Below are 5,407 nucleotides of genomic sequence, written 5' to 3'. Positions count from 1 at the left end.
TATATATTTATATATATATATTTATATATATATATTTATATATAGATATCCGGGTGCAGTGGTGTGTGCCTGTAGTCCCAGTTACTCAGGAGGCTGAGGTGAGAGGATCCCTTGAGCCTAGGAATTTGAGACTGCAGTGAGCTATGTTCACACCACTGCACTGCAGCCTGTGCAACAGAGAAAGGCATTGTCTATGCAAAAAAAAAAAAAAAAAATTCATTGTATCTTAAGTGCTTTCGAAGAAACAACAAAAAAAAATAGAAAGATATATAATCAGAGGTTGCTGAATGCCCTCTTACATTTGCAGTGAATTATAATCATGACCATAGGACTGACCAACAATCATCAGCAGAGAATCAAGACTTGTCACGGCTTCATGGCTTCCAGTAAATCTGAAGCAGCCCGATGAGCTATTGCCAGTGAATGATGGAGGGGAAAAATGCATCTCCACAGGGACCATGTTATAATAATCCTGTCTGCCACTGACCAGGTTAGTGCTACCAAATTCAAAAAATTAATTTCCCACTACTGTCCAAAAGACAGATACCCAGACAGTGGTGTGAAGAGTGGATTAAGGGTGGCAAGACTGGAGGCATGATTAACAGTTTGGCTGATTTTTAAAATGGGTTTACAATAGGGCTTTTATTAATCAGGGGAGGTTAACATATGCTGCAGTAGTAAACTCCAAAATCTCTGTGATTGAACAAGTTAAGGATTAATTTCTTGCTCATGAAAAGTCCAAAGTGTGTTGAAGTTCACACCACTTAAAACCGATGCCTTCCAAGATCTATGCAAAGGGGAAGGAAGAGCTGGAAGAGCAAAGTAGATGACATCACATCCATGACATTCCAATAGCCCGTGCCCCACTGGCCTAACTAAAAGGGAGACTGGAAAACGTAGTCCTCCTGTGAGCACAGGAAGGACAAATGGGGTTCATGAGCCTCCATCAGCCTGTATCACATCAATGTTGCTGAGGACATTAACACTAAGTCAATGCACTACTCTCTTTGTAAATCTCAGTACCAGGAATGGGCAACCCACTTTTAGTAGGGGGACTTGCATTTTCTCTTTTTTTTTTTTTTTTTTTTTTTTTTTGAGAAGGAAACTTGCTATGTCACCCAGGCTGGAGTGCAGTGGTACAATCTTCGCTCACTGCCACCTCCGCCTCCCAGGTTCAAGCAATTCTCATGCCTCAGCCTCCCAAGTAGCTGGGACTATAGGCGCCCACCAGCGTGCCTGGCTAATTTTTTGTATTTTAGCAGAGACAAGGTTTCACCATGTTGCCCAGGCTGCTCTCGAACTCCTGACCTCAAGTGATCTGTCTGCCTAGGCCTCCCAAAGTGCTGGGATTATAGGCCTAAGCCACCGCACCCAGCCTGGGACATGCATTTTAGTGTATAATTTTACCCCAAGAGTCCTCTTTCTCTCCCTATCTACCCCCAATTTCTTCATAAAATGCTTTGTTCTCTTGCTCTTTATTTTTATAAAGTATTTTAAGTTCTTTGGGAATGAGGTTAAATACCAATGATTTTTTTTTTTTTAAATAAGCCAAACTGTTAATCCTGCCTCCATTCTTGTCACCCTTAATCCACTCTTCATACCGCCATCTGGGTGACATTTTCTAAGAAGCACATTTTCTAGTAAGCTGTTCAATGGGTGGCTCCCTACAAAGTACAGGATCAAGTGTCAAGTCCTCAGCATGGCATTCCCAGTCCCGGTGATCCAGCATCAGCCTCCCCTTTCCACCCTTATCAACTGTCATTCCCAATTTTGAACCCTGTGCGCTTCATCCACACACACTAATCTTCCCAAGTGGTCTAGAAGTTGGGATAAAAAAACTCTTTCCTTTTTTAAATTTTTTTATTTTAAGTTCTGGGGTACAAGTGCAGGATTGTTACATAAACATGTGCCATGGTGGTTTGCTGCACCATCAACCCATCACCGAGGTATTACGCCCCCCATGCATTAGCTATTTTTTCTAATGTTCTTCCTCCCCTGACCCCACCCTCCAACAGGCCCCAGTGTGTGTTGTTCCCTTCCCTGTGTCCATGTGTTTCTCATTGTTCAGCTCCCACTTATGAGTAAGAACATGCAGTGTTTGGGCTTCTGTTCCTGCGTGGGTTTGCTGAGGATAATGGCTTCCAGCTCCATCCATATCCCTGCAAAGGGCATGATCTTTTTCCTTTTTATGGCTACATAGTATTTCATGGTGTATATGTACCACATTTTCTTTATCCAGTCTATCAGTTATGGGCATTGGGGTTGATTCCATGTCTTTGCTATTATGAATAGTGCTGCAATGAACACACATGTGAATGTATCTTTGTAACAGAATAAATCTTGCAGTTTCTAATCATGACATGCAGCCATACCTCCACATTTCTCCATCATAATCTGTCTCCCTGGAGTACCCCCTTCTGCTTTTTTCCAACTTCAAGACTCATATCTCTTCAAAGATTTTGTTTTCCAACCACTCTTTGCACTTTTACAACACCTCTAAGGTAGCAGCTAGCACACTTTACTTGCTATTATTTGTCTACAGACTTTTCTCTCATACTAGACAGTGAGCTGCAAAGCCAATGGACAGTATTGTACCCATCTTAGAGCCTAACACAAAGAAACTGTTTAATGAATGTCTGGGGGATGAATGAATGAATGAAATATAAATGAGGGGAATATATTTATAAAACCTTGAGGATAAAGTACCTGACCTGAGAATAAACCTTGAAGTAGTTGAGATTCAACCACTTGAGGTGCCATTTTGTTATTTACAATAAACCCAAAAATATAAGAGAACCATTAGGGAGTTGTTACAAGTCAATTAATCACAATGCTTTCGATGTATGTTCTATTCAGCTCATTAATCTTGGTAATACCATTAGAAGAAAGCCAGTGTGTATGTGTGGTATGTCTCCAAGGGCAGGAAGGTGGTGAAGGGAGGCGAATCCGAGAGGTAGAGGGAGAGGAAGGGCAGGAGGAGAAAAAGGTGGGAGGAGGACCAGGTGGGAGGGTGGTGGCTCACTCAGGACCCAGCAGGGGCAGCGCGATGAGGCGGGTGGCCCTGTTCCTGAACGGCAGCCCCAAGAACGGAAGATCCTCAGACAGATTCTAAGCCTCCTGAAGGATTGTTGGGATTCCACACAGACTGGCTGACATCAAATGTTGGAGCGGCGGTACTTTACAACTACACAGAGCACTTCAGTGAATAAATAACCTGACAGTGTGCTGGCCCACATGTTTAAGGACAAAGGTGTCTGGGGAAATAAGTAAGATCCTAGAGGAGCTTTCTTAATTGACCGAAGTCCTGAGTACTTTGAACTCATTTTGAATTACTTGCGTTGTGGACAGCTCATTGTAAATAATGGTATTAATTTATTGGGTGTGTTAGAAGCAGCAAGATTTTTTGGCATTTATTCATTGATTGAACACCTAGAAGTGGCAATAAAGAACTCTCAACCACCGGAGGATCATTCACCAATATCCCAAAAGGAATTTGTCCGATTTTTGCTAGCAACTCCAACCAAGTCAGAACTGCGATGCCAGGGTTTGAACTTCAGTGGTGCTGATCTTTCCCGTTTGGACCTTCAATATGTTAACTTCAAAATTGCCAATTTAAGCCGCTGCAATCTCGCACATGCAAATCTTTGCTGTGCGAATCTTGAACGAGCTGATCTCTCTGGATCAGTGTTTGACTGTGCAAATCTCTAGGGAGTCAAGATGCTCTGTTCTAATGCAGAAGGAGCATCCCTGAAACTGTAATTTTGAGGATCCTTCTGGTCTTAAAGCCAATTTAGAAGGTGCTAATCTGAAAGGTGTGGATATGGAAGGAAGTCAGATGACAGGAATTAACCTGAGAGTGGCTACCTTAAAAAAATGCAAAGTTGAAGAACTGTAACCTCAGGGGAGCAACTCTGGCAGGAACTGATTTAGATAACTGTCATCTGTCTGGGTGTGATCTTCCAGAAGCCAACCTGAGAGGGTCCAACATGAAGGGGAGCTATATTTGAAGAGATGCTGACACCATTACCCATGTCGCAAAGTGTCAGATGAGAATTTTAGGGGCTGGAAGATGTAGAAAATGAAAACGTTTTCCTTATCACTTTTCTTTCTCCACCCACTCAGTTGTCTAGAAGAAGTAACACTGTAAGGAAATTTTTAAAAATCATTTAGAGGATTATGCTTGTTCTCAGCGGTGCATAGGAGAAAAAACTGACTTTTTTTTCCATATTCTGATTTTTAACACAAAAGCACTCATTCAATAGATGTAGGGAAACTAGATATTTCTGCCTTTTGAATGGGGTCGGGGGGTTTACCTGGTTTTATGAGCAGGAATAGTATCTATTATATTTGCTTTTAAATAGGCGTGATGTGGAAATACCATCTTGGTTTGAGAGGCACTTGAGGATTTTAATTTATGAAAAGCATAACATATGCAATTATATTTATTGAATACGTAGATGCAGTATGGATATTTAAATTGTTAAAACTTTATGAAAACTTGGAAAACGTTGTTCAGGTTCATAAATAACTTTAGTGATGCCTCCCTCTTTAAATACCTGTCACACCGTATGAATATGGTGAGACCAGACTCCCTAAGACTCTTTTCAGGCTCATTTTCATAATGTTTACTTTTTAGGACAAAACAGTAGCTAAATTAAAGTAATACCCAGTTCTTACTGATTGAGGCAGAGTGGAAAGAAAGACATCGTTGTACATCACTGTCATTCCAAAGGTACAGTGGAACTCTGGATGGAGGAATAACTTACCTATCGCTACAACACTTATAAATGAGAATTTCTCAGAATTTCATTCTAGGCAAGTTCCACTCAACACCAGACCAACAATTCTATCTATTTACACTATTAGCCTAGTTTTCTCATACAATCATCACAAGCATAGGAAGATACTTCAAAACCAAAAAACCAAAGTCTATCATTAATATTCATTTAATTCAAATACCAAATAGTTTACACAGGGCCAGCTTAGAAATAGATACTAAATCCAGAGCTACTGCAATCAAAGCTTATATGAGTGAAGATGATAGAGTTGCCTGTTAAAAGGCAATGTAATATAATTGCAGCTAGAACCCCACAGTGGGGAATGAGGAATTTTAAACACATTTGATTACAGCCACCGAAAAAAATATATCAAGTAAAAATAAAGGCATATGGCTGGTCCAAGATGTAATACCAGTCAGCACCTGTGATTCTTTTACTTTTTTTTTTTTTTTTAAACAAATTTTAGCCCAGTTTTCTTGAGTCACTGCCTCTCTGCAGCAGCAGAGGAAGGGCCTGTACCTCCCTACAAATGACCTGGTGTCCTTATTTCTACCCCAAGAGCAGGGATATTAGCTGTGTCCAAATGGGTTCTGAATTCTACAGACACATCAACATGAGGCAAGGAATCA

At 40.8% G+C, this 5,407-nt stretch overlaps 1 pseudogene; it reads left to right on the top strand.

The window, feature by feature from the left end:
• The window catches only part of LOC116461772 (BTB/POZ domain-containing protein KCTD9-like), a 54,335-nt pseudogene extending 50,285 nt beyond the window's left edge, over window positions 1–4,050 (top strand).
• The last annotated feature ends 1,357 nt before the right edge of the window (window positions 4,051–5,407 follow it).

This window comes from Hylobates moloch, unplaced genomic scaffold (assembly GCF_009828535.3).
Source record: "Hylobates moloch isolate HMO894 unplaced genomic scaffold, HMol_V3 SCAFFOLD_22, whole genome shotgun sequence".
Lineage (NCBI taxonomy): Eukaryota > Metazoa > Chordata > Mammalia > Primates > Hylobatidae > Hylobates > Hylobates moloch.
This window is presented reverse-complemented; position numbering and strand designations above follow the sequence as displayed.